This window comes from Aedes albopictus, chromosome 3 (assembly GCF_035046485.1).
Source record: "Aedes albopictus strain Foshan chromosome 3, AalbF5, whole genome shotgun sequence".
Lineage (NCBI taxonomy): Eukaryota > Metazoa > Arthropoda > Insecta > Diptera > Culicidae > Aedes > Aedes albopictus.
The window spans coordinates 337,048,848-337,065,046 of NC_085138.1; the positions used below are offsets into that span (position 1 = coordinate 337,048,848).

The 16,199-nt window shown below is 38.2% G+C and overlaps 1 protein-coding gene and 1 non-coding gene across 3 annotated transcripts in view; one reads left to right on the plus strand and one right to left on the minus strand.

Annotated features, from left to right (window-relative positions):
- Positions 1 to 16,199, plus strand: part of LOC109397407 (dnaJ homolog subfamily B member 6) — a 391,375-nt gene that overhangs the window by 228,929 nt on the left and 146,247 nt on the right. The window lies entirely within an intron of this gene.
- On the minus strand, positions 12,160 to 12,311 carry LOC115262842 (U4atac minor spliceosomal RNA). Its single transcript, XR_003895478.2, has one exon. It is a non-coding gene; the product is annotated as a U4atac minor spliceosomal RNA (small nuclear RNA).

A 16,199-nucleotide genomic window follows, 5' to 3' on the forward strand; every position in this document is an offset into this window, starting at 1 on the left:
CCCGCCGATAATCCCTTCTGTCTGGTGGTGCCGTGTTGTTCGATCAATATTTACCATCAATCTGGTTCAATAATGGTGTACATGCGGAGCGAGCGACTCGACTGTATTCACTAACAACATCACGGTCGTCGTCGTCGTCATTCACCGAAAGTAAACATACACCGCGCGCAGGGAGGAAATCTATCTCCTACGTCTTCGTTGTCGTATCGATATCGAGATTTTATCGTAACAAGCAATCACCACATTTACCTAGTGGAGATAGTCTATGTGGGATGGATGTTGCTGGCGGTCCTGAAGGGAATCCAGGGGAGCGGAGAGAAAGCGCCAGCGACTCATCAGCATGAGTCCATCAGGCTCAATCAAACAGCAGTGCAAAAGACACTCGCTTCATGGTGGAATGTTCAGAGGGGAATAGATAGACTGAGTAATCCACCTAGTGGTTTTGGTTACAGTTCCCGAGGGTTGTCGAGACACTAACCTTTATAACTAGTTCTGATCAAATTATAGGATTATCATTTACACGAGGCAATCAATAGAATGTCAATTGTTGCGCTCAATTGAGTCGCGCACCTGAACGGTCCTATGAATCCCTAGATGCTCCAGTTATAAGTGTTCGAAAATAATAACGTTTTCTTATGCACCTTGTTCCAAACGTAACACCAAAATGTATGTTGATCTTAACAACGCGATAATCCGTGGCCGTGGGGATAGGGAGATGGTTTCCCACCAATAAGTGAATGTAAATATATCTCTACTCTACAACAACAGGGTGAACGTTGATCTTCGATATACCGTTGCTGTTGCTGTTGTTGATGTCGTAAATAAACGGCCTGGAGTCGTGAGCTGGTAGGCTTCGGTAATTAGATTTAGAGCTTCTAAATAATATGCTTCATTCGATCTCATTAGGAATCATTCCCTGGTCAATGTTTACGGTACGATTAATTAGCATCTACCTCTGGGAGTTTGTTTTTATAGTATGTGCTGATTACAATCGTGGCACGCTAAAATTGGCTATCAGTTTTTCAGCTAACAAGTTTGGATTTGTTAAGCTTGAATGACACGCAAAATCGAAAGCGACAACATGACGACCAGGCCACCCGGTAGAGTTTGACATGAATGATCGCAATTCGGTGTTGGCGATCGTGATCCAGTATCGGTCGAATGATAAGTAATGTCGGCACATGAATCAGATGTGGAGCAACGGATCGTGTCCGGTTGTAACAGACAATTGATGGATGATTTGGGCTATGTCTCCTACAAGATCTCCTACTATCCATCCAATATCCACTTTCACCAAACTGGATTTTTTGGTATGGTGATGGTGTTTGGGATACAAAAAGAATTGATTTAATTTGCAATCAGAGTGCAACACGATATCAATACTATCGAATGATAGGGATCAGTTTCACTATCATATCATTTGGATTTCATTATCACTTTCACTGATACTTTTTTTCTGTATTAACGAGATTTTTAGCCCTATTCTAGTTCATCTCGGGACCCACGCTTTACTTCCCTTCCGAAGGAATAACTTACGTTTTGTAATGTCGAATTCGTTTTTAAACCTGGGTTGGAACTGGATCGGCGGAAAATGTGTAAACAAACAACGTCAAGCAAACTTTAGTACAAGCGAAACCGAAGTCGGGTTGGGGTTGAAACTGTGATCTGATCCAGTTCCAACCCAGGTTGGAACTGAATCAAAAACGAAAACGACATAAGTTTGTCGGGAGTGAGATTCGATCCCAGATCCTCGGCGTGGTAATCACGAGCTTTAACCATCACAGCACGTCCGCTCCACATCACTGATACTTTTTCAATATTAAACGACATTGACATCACCCTGCGTATGCGTGTGCTTGGAACGTGGTTGATCTATAAAATATCACAAATCATGTTTCTTGTAATAACCATCCAGCTGATTCAAGGACAAGCTTGAGGAAGATCTACCACCGTTCATAAAATCAAAGCAGAATGTTTGCTGTTTAGTGATATTTTAAATAATTTTCATAATCTCGTTTGAGCTAATCACTGATATGTACGTAATCACACAAATATAAAAAAAAAAACAGCAAATACCTATTTGCAGATTTCTGTGTATACCTGCCTATCATAAATCTTCAACCGATTGCACAAAAAGAATTAAAGTGATGTGTGAAGCACTTGCACCCGGATTCATGGTATTTCATCTAATCTAATGCAAGAAAGCTCGAGGCATGTACCCGGATGCGGCTATCGAAGTATTGTGAAGTGAAATAATTAAATCTCGATACAATCAATTTTTGACCAATAAATCGGTGACTCTGGGTTATTCCAAATGCAGTTCCCGAGAAAAAGTGAAATTGTGTAATCGTACATCACGGATTGGGATATCATCTTCATTCGATTTTCTGGTTTTACTACTATGAAAATGTTCTGAATATCTTAAAGTTTCAGGTAATCACCATTAATTATGAGCTCATTGGTTTTCGCATGATTGCCATATTTTACACAGATTTGCAGAGATTCTAGAGGAAAGTTGGTTTGTTTTGTATTTTTGGCAAACATTTTAAAGTATTTGCTGTCGAATTTTTGGCATCTTTGTGCGGGATCCTAAATTAATAATTTTTATTTATTTTTCTTGCATTACAGGCAAAATAACTAGTTTTTGTCATGTATTTAAACCATGTTTCCCACTATTGCCCACGAGGGTTTCCACCCCCAAGTGGTAGTAAAAAGTCTAATCTTTTAACTACCGATTGAGCCATCTGCGCCATTTTGCGCCGGAAATAGTTACTTAAGGTGAAAGTACACCTTAAAATATGTTAAATTTGCCTATAACTTTTTTGTTTTAAGATATAATGACTTGACATCTTCGGAAGAAATGTGTATTTTGACGTCCTGAACAAGTTTGTAGAAGGTCACAAAACTGTACGATTTTATCTGTTGAAGCTACACTGAAAAAACTAGTTTTAGGGGTACTTCACACAAAACGCTCCATATCTCGAAAACCGTAAGAGGTGGAGCTTTGACATGTTCTACGATTTTTGTTCTCTTATTATGGGCTACAACTTTGCCATAGACGTCAAACCTCTAAAAAAATATTTCGAAAAAATAAAATTTTCATCTCACTTCTAGGGGGATTAATCGTTTATTACATATTATCAAAAGACGCCTTTTAACAAGCAGAAAAACTTTCTAGAACACGCCAAACCGCTAGAATCAACCTAAAAAAAGTTATTTAATTTTGATCGTAGAATCATCGATTTCGAACACTGTGCAATGGTGTGCCTGAACGTTAACCAAGCGTATCCTTTGGAGTTTACCCTTCCACTAACAACACCCTAATTCCCGTGACACCTAGGCCTGAGAGATCGTAGAGTTGTCTACATTTTTCATAGTTGTCCAAAACTAACCATCCTTTCCCATTCCTCAGCAGTCGCAAGGACGTGGCCAGGACAGTGCTCGACCATTGGAGGATTGCGTCAGTCTTGTCTAAGAGTCAGAGATTAGTCCCAAATCTTTGTGCTTTGGTTCGGACGGGAAGGACGCAACCCTCATAACAGCGGTCTAGGACTGTACCACCTACGAATTTGTGCGACTCGCTTAATGCTAATGCTAATGCTAATTTTACAGTTTAATTAAAAAAGGATCAAATACCTCCCAGATATGTAAATTTTCAGACAGTTTAAAATAACATTTAACAAGGTCCAAATTTTTTACTTTTTTAAATTATGAAGAATAAATATTCGAGAAAGAATAGCTAGAAACATTTGACCATCCTGGGCTACTTTTAAGGCAGTCAAAATCATGCTGTTTCGGCAAGCAACCCAAGTAACAATCAGCATGCCTTGAAGGTTTATTCATGTTTTATACGAGCATGTCAAAAAGCTAGTTGTTCTAAACTAGTTTTATGTGGTATTTTTTTACTTTGAACCTTTTGCGTTCCTCAAAACTATCATATAACTTTTGCTATAAACATCTTCAGATAAAGCCTTGCAAGTAGTCATGAATTGGTTCTATCACTTATTATATACCATTTCAATAAAACTTGCAGTTGCGGTTGTTGTCGGAGAGAATTTTTTTTGTAAACAAATACACAAAACTGTGAGGCAATGCATAAAACCAACAAAAGATTTCGTGACCGTAACATAAACCAAAAAAATGCTGTGGTAAAACCGCTAGTTCTATCATGAGCTCAGTTATGACTACCTCAGGAGGGTTAGCCCTATTGGAGGAATCATCAGGAACACAGAGTTTTATCAGAAAAATATGTCGCCTAGCCGGGATAATTTATGTAAATACAGAAAAATTATTACTCAATTTTATGATTTCACGTACAGTTTAAGTCAAATTAAACCATACAACAAGTTTCCGTCATTTTATTTTTCAGAAAAATTACATAATGTCTTTTAAACTCCGCTGTATTGAAAAAACCTTTTTTTGCACCCAATTCCACCGAGTAAATTAAATGCATCTAACTTCCAAATTATGCATAGTTTGTGTGGCGCACTTAGTTTTTGTCATTATCACAGTCACATCCACTACAAATTTTCCGTGGCATGTCTCCTGACGCGTATTAAATAGGAAAACAAATCTGAATTCCATATCTGCATCTTTCCAATTGATGGCTGGATAAACAACCAAGCATAATTTATTCTGACGATCGAACATTGAGAGTGAAAAATAATCAAAACAATTATTTGACAAGTCAGAAGATGGTTTTATTTAGAAGATTGATAAAACTATGATACAACCCGAAATTCTAAGCCGGTTTGCATACGAAGTCCTGTAGACCCTAATAAGACTGGGCCAACTAGCCAGAACGTGGGCTTATTGAGGCATACAAGAACTCGAGAGCATTTTCAAGTCGGCATCAATGGTTTTATGTTTAGGATTTTTGAATCGCTAAAAAACTTTGATAAAATTAAAATTGTTACTTGGGAATGCCAACGCGCTATAACTTTTTTAATAGGCGTCAGATCATTTCGTGGTCTTCAACAAAGTTTTTCAGGACACCCTAGGCTATGTTTTCACATTATAGGTTACATGGATTTAGAAAAATTCGAGCTTCTCATGAGCGAAATTCAAAAAAGTATGTTTTCACATGCATTCCCCCTATACAAACTTAAAACGCGACCGTGCCCAAATTTTGCACAGTTATTTGGTTTCTGAAATGAGACCTAGAAAACTTTGATCTGATGGGATATTCCGGGCAGACGAGAATATCTAAATCAAATCTCAAATCGAACAATTTTTGCTGTCAAAGCTCGATGTGATTTTGATGTGTTATTCAAAAATTTCAAGAATATTGCACCAATAACTCAAAGTGCTATGATATCAGTTTTTGTTCTTGTGGAAATATCTGAAAATTTCGACATAAGAACAAATTTAGCTCTTCTGCACGAAATGGAACACATACACCCATAGAGATGACTCAATGTTAGTGAAACGCCATGTGCCCCTTTCTGAGCTGAAGAAACGATGAACGTTATGCTCTTGTTGCCATGATATTCACAACAGTGACCGAAGTTGAGTGGTAAGCATCGCCGCCTGTAAATCCTAAGGTCGTAGGTTCGGCGCTGGATGTTGGTTTTTTTTTTCAAGAATACGGTCGACAAATCTTGTCTGCTATTGTTTTGATATTGTAATATCTTAACGAGCTATTATTGAGCACTTCTCCATATTAAATTTTTAAAATTTATTTCTGATGTTTTACCTCTTATGTCAATCAAACCAATATCAGTTTTTGTTCTTCAGTAATTTAATTATTAATAACTGAATGTGTTTTTCATGAGCATGAGCATGAGCATGAGCATAGATGACCGCACAATTCGTAGTTGCTACTCCGTGATTGACCAGAGCAATCGAAATTGCACAAGGAACCAATGAATAGGGCTTGGGACTAGCTTACTATTCTCAATGTACACAGGTCGAGAGCTCTCAACTTTAATAAGGTTAATAACGGCCACGTCCTTACGGTCATCGAGGATGGAAGGGAATGTTAGTAAGACAAACGTTGTTAAAAAGACCGCAAATCGCTGCATCTCCACGTTTGTCTCAGGAAGGAATTTTTTGTTAGTAGGGTAAGGTACATTGTCAGTCCGGGAGTCACCTATGGTTGGTGATATGATTTGACAATGGATCAATATACACAAACCGCCGTTAACAACCGACCACTTTTCGACGCAAGAACTAGCCAAAAAGAAAATTCTATCGCGCGTCTCCACTCCACTAGGGAGCAGAAACCTTTAGTCTATTCCACACAGAAATACACTGAACGCGACTCACTTGTCGGCGCCCGGATTTTTTCTCGACCGGCGAACCCGAAGTAACATTTTTCACTCTTTTGTGTAAATGCAAAAAAAGAAAGAAAATATTTATTATCAACTAAAAGTGTATTGGAAACTAGCGCCGAAGGGAAGCGAAAAATTCGGAACCGACTCGAACCACGGCGCGCGCACACTCGTCCCGTCGTCGGAGCCCCGCAGAGGGAAGAGGAAAAAAACGCAAAAATCTAGCAAAGCGAGCGCGCGAAACTTTGCTGCTGCCGAACTACCGCACACTACTCTATTAATAACTGAATGTGATTTTCGTTAGATTTTCTCACCTACTCGGGATGCCATCAAATTTTTCATTTTTCCATATAACGGATGACCCACTCTAACAACACATGTACATTCATATCGTTCATGGCCATCGCTAGAACCAGAAACGGGTTGGAAAAAAAATCCGTTTCCCTTCCAGCTTTCACTGCACAGTGTCTATCAGATAACGCCTACGAGTTATGCAATCATGCGAACTGTTCCGCACATGTTCAGAATAATAAAACAATTCTCTCATCTAACGCCTGACATCCACGCACCAATGTGTGAGCTCTCTGCCAACCATATCCTACCAACACTCCGACATCCACATGAAATTGTGTAGACGCAGAGGTACACTACCCGTCATAAGTACGGACTCACAAAAAGTATTGCAACAATATTGCATCACCCTGACTCACCTCGATATCTCTAAAACCAGATCACCTACAAAAATGCCGTCTTCAGAAAAGTTGTTGCTTTTGGGCTCCTGAATAACTTTGCTGAAGAGAGCATCTTTGTAAGTCCTCAGGTTTTGGAGATACCGAGGTGAGTCAGGGTGATGCAATATTGTTGCAATACTTTTTGTGAGTCCGTACTTATGACGGGTAGTGTATATTCGGCAATTGATTGCCATCATCACTACCTTCCCCTTCCCCACATTAACCTGCAACCTGAAGTGGCAGGCGCCAAGGTCGCCTAATAATAGAGATGATCACCAACGCTCACACATTGAAGATGCCTGCTAACCTCCGGCAGATGTCTTATTGGTTGTTTGTATGAATGTAGCTGGTTTGGCGATACTGGTGTAGCATCTACGGGCCGTCAATTAAGCTCAAGCTCAAGCTGAAAGTCAACTTTCTACAGAAAAATATTTAAAAAATTGAAGGGTAAGGTTTTTAGAAAATTAAAATTATATGATATCTAATACAGATCCGCGATGAATATTACTCTCAGTGTATATTTTTTCAAAAGTCTTTCAAAATTCCTCAAACACCTTCGAAGATTTCACTTCAATCTCCATCAAACCATCAAGGTTTTTTACATATACCCTTTTTATAAGTTAGGTGAAGAATATTTCAAAACAAATAAAACATACAGTCAGTGTATCAAACAATTGTCCGTACAGCAAATTTTTTGTCAAAATAATTTTTCATTCAAATGTTTATAACTTTTTTATACGTCAATCAAAAACGCTGAAATTTTGACCAATCATGAATGATATATTAATGCTTCATTGGTGAAATTTTGAGCGGGATCGAATAAGTTTTCTGAAAGTTATAGAACTTTCAGTAAAACTTATATAATTTTTGAACACATTTTCAAAACATTATATCTCAATATGTACTGGATGAAACTATTTTATTTTATTTTTTGTGTTACAGCTTAAACCTAAGGCTTTCATATGCAGCTACGTTTGAGGTTTTATATTGACTACACAAAATATATGAAAAATATGCTTATGTAGTTAACGATATTTTAAAAATTACCATATTTTGCACATATAATCTGCCAAACGTTTTCCACCAATAAAAGTGCATTAACTGGACGATAAATGCATAGGACCTACTCTTCATATGTAGTTTACCCAAGTAACACAGAAAACATCTTTAGAAATAAAAATTACAGAAGATGTTTTATAGTAGTACTATAAGCGCACCTGACAACTTCTTATGTTATAATTAAGCTGAAATCAAGTTGGCGAAAAACAAACACCAATAAAAATAATTTTGACTCAGCAACGTATGAAAAATGCTACATTTACTATTATATAGCACTACAAAATCAACAAAATCAGGTTAATTTATGTATGATTAGTTTCGTATTTTTATGCTTTGCTGTCGCTGATAAGTAATCCGTTTTGTCAGCATATATTAAATGATTTCGGTAAACAGACGACCAGCAGTTCTGTAAAGAACAATGTATCCATCAAGATTACTTCTCGTACCGCCACATACCATATTCTAATCACTATGGTAAATCAGTGTAGCCACATCAACCTTTCTTTAAAACGATGCACCCTCTGCGGCCGTGTTTGCGCCTGTTTCGTTGACCAAACGCTGGTACTGCAATATTTGCGATCCAAATCCAACTTCCAACGTAATACCGCACTGCTTGTACTCGGCTACCGTGAAAGTGTTTGCCGTAGTAGCTATTCCAAATCACCGAAAATGCCGGAACTGCTGCTGGTGATCGATGATCACCGGAACGTAGGTCTTGCCGGGCCACTGTCTCAAAAATTTAACGAACTGCAAAACCATACATTCATAGCGTCGCAGACTACTCCGAACACGGGATGGTCGGATACATCATCGACCAACAAGAATCCCGTGGAAACTGTAAAAACTCCGGCGGATCACCGACAAAACAAGCACTGTAATTGCTAATAACAATATTTTGACATTTGACAGATACAGCTAAGCCGCGTTAAAAGATAAGCTGTATATAAGTTATTTTGGTGTCGAAAAACTCTTTCCATAACAAAATCGAAAATAAATGCATGAACACGCTAGGAAGATGCTTTTTAAATGTATTATTACCGTTATAATAAGTTCTTTTACAATCTATTGCAACATAGATATTGAAACCTTATTTTAGCGTAATTTTAGCTTATTAACAACCAAAATACTTGATTTGAATTGCGGTCTGTGTCCCACCAGAATAAAAATGTTCAGATCACAGTACCGCCTAAAAATATAATTACACAAATTAAAAAGTTTTACGAATTGACATTCTTTTCTTCTCTATTTTCCTTAATATTCGGCTGAAAATTACTCCCTAAACATTATTACATTTGAATCGCAATTGAAGAATGATCAGTATATATAACTATAAGTATGGTTGAAAATTTTCACCATTCTCAATACTTTCAACCGATACTGTATTTCTCATGGAAAGCTGCCATATTGTTTTTCAGGGAAATTTTAGAGAAATATCATAGTTTTAATGTACATTTTTTAATTTGACTCAGTGGCGCTTGAATTCTGATGGAGTGAAATCAGAAGTTTCACCATGAATCTAGCAGCGCTTGTAAAAAAACACCGCCTATATTGAATATAGCCATTTGAGAAATTATATTGTCAGCAAAGTTTATTCATGATCATCATGCCTTCATTATCTGGAAAAAATATTATGTTGTTGCGGTTATCAATGCTATTAGTTTGTGTCCGTTGATACGACACGTATACGTATTGATGTACATAGCTCATATTCCTATTAGTATTGTATTATAGGATGCTACAAGTTATATTACCTCCAAATAACTTAATTCCAACGAATGCTCATGTATGTCATAGTAAGGCATTCTATAAGCTGTTTTACTTGAAAATAACCTTATTCCAACTAATGAAAGTGATTGTATTATATTGGTATTTTGATAGTTAGCAATTATGATAAATAGCTTATTTACAACCAAGGCCTTGGGTGGAAAGTACCTGGAAAGAAATTATTAGTTCCAGAAGTGTATTGGCATACACCTTGTATAACTTATAAGATGTTTTATAAGCCGCCATTTTTTGCGCTGTTTTGATTTTATAAGTGTTCCATATTATGTTAATAATGCAAGAAAATACATCAGAGATAGTATGAAATGTGTCATTTGAACTGTTATATAACAAGTTGTGTTACTTGGGTAGTAGGTCCTGTATAAAAATATTACATAAAGAGAGATAAAAAAAGTTGAAAACACTTGGCACTTTTATTGATCAAATATGATAAATTTCCTAATAATACTCTGAACATATACAGATTTTTCATATTTTTTGTAGTGAATATAAAACCTCAAACGAAGCTGCATATGAAAGCTTTAGGTATAAGCTGTAACACAAAAAGATTGAAAAAGTTTCATCCAGTACATACATTGAGATATAATGTTTTAAAAATGTGTTCAAAAATCAAAAGTTCTATAACTTTCAGAAAACTTATTCGATCTCGCTCAAAATTTTACCAATGGAGATTCAATATATAGTTTATGATTGGTCAAAATTTCAGCATTTTTGATTGACGAACAAAAAAGTTATAAACATTTGAATGAAAAATTATTTTGACCAAAAAGTTGCTGTACGGACAATTGTTTGATACACTGTAGCAAACATTTTCAGATTGAAGCTCATAGGGTATGTGTGTCATCAGTAATCTCACGCTCCCATATTCATCCTATTCGAAAACTAGCGATTACGACACCGATTATTTCCGTTCTTTTTGTATTCATGGGTGCTCACTTCTAACAAAAAATACAAAATAAGAAACAAAACAGAGTTTCAATCCTTTGTTTTTCGTAGGATGAAAATGGGAGCCACATGCTTAATAAGGGAATCAATACCCTACATCAGGGTCGTGCAATTTCGAAAGGAAAACATGACGTACGACGACTGTAGCAAATCGTTTCCCATGCGAACGGACTGCTGTGATGCTTCATCTCTCACCCAGCAACACACTCGTTCGTTGCTGCTACAGAAACAAGTATGTATGAAACATGGGATGATACACTTGGATTTTCGTTTCATTTATGAGTCATTGAAATACTTCAACATGCTAAAAACACTATTTAAACCACATTTTTGAACAGTGGTGCACGCCAATAGAATGATAATTATGTTTTATGAAAGAGGATAGCAAATTCGACCACTTAAATCCAATCAACCGGCGCCCGTAACCATTGAGAGACTAGCGCGCACCAGTGAGACACTAATGCTCTGACGGGTGAAACACAAGCAATGCGACCGGGTGGGAGACTACCGAGTGCTACGATGAGTGGAAAAGTTTTTTTTAACGACCGAGTCATTAGAAAAATGTATGAAACACTTGAAGTGACTCATTCAAATGTTGCATGAAAGTGTATCATTGAAACGAAATTGTACGCCCCTGCCCTACATGAGCAAAATTTCATTTGAATTGAAAAAGGTCACGTCTACGCGATTCGTGCATTGAGTGGAAAAGCTCAGATGCCACAGATCGTCCTACTCGCTACATCAGATAATTTTCATACAAAAAGTTCAACTTTCATCTATGTAATTGTACTTTCCAGTACAATTTCGATAAAGGTAAGACAGCAAAACAATCTCAACTAATTCAGGCATACATCGCACATAACAAGCACCAGAAATGCGTCATGCAGCAGCAGCATTGACGCAAATTGGATGCACCAGTAAATTGTCCGCTCGATGATAATAACTGCATTCACCTAGGGAAATTAGCCAACTTTTATAACAAATTCACCTACTAAGGAAGTGCAAATAACAAAGTAATGATAAATAATTGGACGAACATTGAGTTTCAGTAATTCACTGGCGGCGTAAAGCAGCAGCGCCAGTGTGCGATTTCATTTTCCTGCATGCACCACGTCGCCGCGTCGTCCTCGGACAATCGTTACAATGTGGAAATTGGTGCACGCACGTTTGCAAAATTTCCAACCGTACAAGTACACAGCAAAAACCGAGATAAGGAAAAAATCGAAGGTTTAAATTTAGAATGCACCCGGAACTGAACAGCCGCAGAACAAACACAGTGCATACACACGGACCATAAATAAAATTTGCCAAATTTAACTGATAAGATTTCATATATGATTTTAAAGACGCCCGCTTGTGAAGTAAAGGGGCGTGCCAAAAATTCCGCCCAGGTAGCGCACTGTTCGAAAGTGGCTACCCCGAGCGGGGGTTCAACAAGCAATAAAGCTCGGTAAATGGGTGCCAGCATCAATACCCTCAGTTGAACTTCATTGGATATTATGCTCCCCAAGACAAGGAAGGTCGAATACGGGAGAGGGGAACAGCTAACGTACACCGGCGAACGAAGCGCGCTAGCGATGTGAGAGAGAAAAGAGCGAAACGTTGAAATCAGACCAGACACGAGTGCACGACGAGGGATGTTGGTTTGGCGCGAAACTTTTATAATGAAGGGGTAGAAGGAACATGTGGTTTAACGGTTTTCGGGCAGTATAGAGATTCTTGTTAGATTTGATTAATTTCTGATGGTCCGTGCATAAAAAAATGCCTTCATAAGAACGAATTGATCCTAATGATCCTTTCTGATATGATTGAAAGCGAAATCTATATTCTATTTGTCAACAATTTTGGACGTTTCAGTAAGTATAAGAAATTTCTGTTTTTGCATATTTGAAGGTCTAAATGAAATAAAATTATAAGAATGAGATTTTTGCCGAATAAAGTGTCAAATCGTTTTTTTAAGATCCATACCCGTGAGTAATAGTATGGGACAAATATCAAATTCTCGCTCCAGTCGACTTTTTAGATTCCATTTAGGTCCCATATGAACTGTACAAAATTTCAGCGCGATCGGTGAAACTATAATTTAGCGCAAGCGTTTCAAAGTTTTCATAGGATTTACTATGGGAAAAGTTACACTTTCAGATAAAAAATCCCAGAGGTCGCCCTTTGTCTCCTTAATTCACATCGATCAACATTTCTGCCGTGTGCAGCATAGTTGTCCCATGTTACAAAACAGAAAACCGAGAAAAACGCGTTTTAAGTTCCAGCCTTGTTTCCCTCTCTACGAACAAGTGTAATAAAAAATCAAAGTGAATTCATCAGGAGAGCGTTAGAATTGGTATTTATCATTGAAGTATGAACCAAAAATTTCATAGGTATTAAATTTACTTCAACTTTTTAAATAAAAACTCTGGTGGGACTGTAATGCCGATAAATCTAGCAAATTTCGGGATTTTATCGGCATAAGCTGTCCCATGTCATGCGAGATTTTCAGCATAAGCTGTCCCATGTTTCAGTTTTCAGCATAAGCTGTCCCATGTTGGATGTTATCAGGATTCCCGGAGAATGTCCAGGATTCACACAGACATTCTCGGCATTCCCGGCGAATTTTTGGAATTCATGTAGTATTGTTAGGATTTCTGGAGGACTTTGGGGAGGGAGGGGTGAAACGTACCATTTCATGAAATTGCCAAAATAATTTTTAAAAATCCATGTGAGTATTATCGAACCGGGCTCGACGAGTTGATGTTGTAAATCGATGTCCGACTCAATTTTGAAATCCAAGATGGCGGCTTCCGGTTTCTGCAAATCCATGGAATCCCACGCAATATGGATATTTCCGGAACGGGCACGACAAGCAGATGTTGAAAATCGATGTCCGACGCCATTTTGAAATCCAAGATGGCGGCTTCCGGTTTCTGGAAATCCATGGAAACCCACGCAATATGGATATTTCCGGAACGGGTTCGACAAGCAGATGTTGAAAATCGATGTCCGACGCCATTTTGAAATCCAAGATGGCGGCTTCCGGTTTCTGCAAATCCATGGAATCCCACGCAATATGGATATTTCCGGAACGGGCACGACAAGCAGATGTTGAAAATCGATGTCCGACGCCATTTTGAAATCCAAGATGGCGGCTTCCGGTTTCTGGAAATCCATGGAAACCCACGCAATATGGATATTTCCGGAACGGGTTCGACAAGCAGATGTTGAAAATCGATGTCCGACGCCATTTTGAAATCCAAGATGGCGGCTTCCGGTTTCTGCAAATCCATGGAATCCCACGCAATATGGATATTTCCAGAACGGGCTCGCCGAGCAGATGTTGAAAATCGATGTCCGACGCCATTTTGAAATCCAAGATGGCGGCTTCCGGTTTCTGGAAATCCATGGAAACCCACGCAATATGGATATTTCCGGAACGGGTTCGACAAGCAGATGTTGAAAATCGATGTCCGACGCCATTTTGAAATCCAAGATGGCGGCTTCCGGTTTCTGCAAATCCATGGAATCCCACGCAATATGGATATTTCCGGAACGGGCACGACAAGCAGATGTTGAAAATCGATGTCCAACGCCATTTTGAAATCCAAGATGGCGGCTTCCGGTTTCTGGAAATCCATGGAAACCCACGCAATATGGATATTTCCGGAACGGGTTCGACAAGCAGATGTTGAAAATCGATGTCCGACGCCATTTTGAAATCCAAGATGGCGGCTTCCGGTTTCTGCAAATCCATGGAATCCCACGCAATATGGATATTTCCAGAACGGGCTCGCCGAGCAGATGTTGAAAATCTATGTCCGACGCTATTTTGAAATCCAAGATGGCGGCTTCCAGCTTCTGGAAATAAATGGAAACCTACGCAATATGGAAATTTCATGAACCGGCTCGACGAGTAGATGTTGAAAATCGATGGCCGACGCCATTTTGAAATCCAAGATGGAGGCTTCCGCTTTCTGGACATCAATGGAAACCTATGAAATATGGATATTTTCGGAACGGGTTCGACGAGTAGATGTTGAGAATCAATGTCCGACGCCATTACAGCCAATCGAGTATGACGTCACTGGTATCACATTGCATACACGGAGAAAGAAAGTACCATAAAGTAAGTTTAATCCACCCAACTTAGAGGTGCGTGCGGGAAACTAATTTGGCGCCATCCACAAATTACGTAACGCTCTAGGGGGAGGGGGGGAGTATGGCCGAGCGTTACGGCCCATACAAAAATTTTCGGGTTTTCATACAAAAAAGCGTTACGGAGGGGGGTCGAAAAATGTCGATTTTAGCGTTACGTAATAAATGGATGCTGCCTTTTGAGTTGATTAGGTCGATATTGAGGGGGGTAGTTTCCATTTGGTCGCTTCTGGACGAAGTACCTACTGTAAGGGGCTATCCATTTATTACGTAAGGGAATTTTCACGATTTTTCAACACCCCTAACCCACCCAAAAAGTTTATAAATTAAAAGTCAAGACTTACTGATGTAATAGTGTTAGAAAAAGTTTATAAATTAAAAATCAAAACTAAATTATGTAAAAGTGTTACAAAACGTTTTTAAATAAAAATCAAATTGAATGATGTAAAGTGGTAGAAGAAACAATAATTTTTTTTTATTGTTGAAGAACCCATAAACATAAGTAAATATCGACTATTCCACATAAAATATGTATTTGTAATCTGATCCAGTACTGTGGGGTTTTTTCGTCACCGTTGAATTTTATGTTTCGAGATTTGTTGATTTTTTTCGGTGAAATCACCGAAAAAAATCAACAAATCTCGAAACACAGATCCAGTACTGGTTTGTTATTTCAAAACATTTTGATCAAAAAAATATTAATATTGCATGATAACATGGGTAAAACTACTACATACTTCTTTGGGATAGTTTTCTTCCTTTTTAGATTTTAAAATGATGTTGAGCAACCGTTACCGATTTCGGTTCACCATCTTAGTGTTCCAAACCTCATCGGATATCGATTTATGTTCTTCGCACCAAACCCGATCGATGAAAACCTTTATTATACCCAAGTAACCACAGTGCTAAAGCCTTATTGCATGCAGATATACGGTGTATTTAGTGCAATCATTACTTTACATGCAAACTTAAGGTTGATTTAAAGTGGAAGTGGGCAATTATAGAATCAAATTAGGATTATACTGGTATAATCTTGAAGCCGTCGCATAATTGCCCATTTCCACTTTAAATCAACTTTAAGTTTGCATGTAAAGTAATGATTGCTCTAAGTACACCGTATATCTGCATGCAATAAGGCTTCAGCACCGTGGTTACTTGGGTACAGCAGCATCGCATGTATTACAAAATGTTATCGGATGTCAGCATTGAAATTACGGCCGCCATCTTGAATTTCAAATAGGCTTCGTATATCTTTCCAAGTCCTACG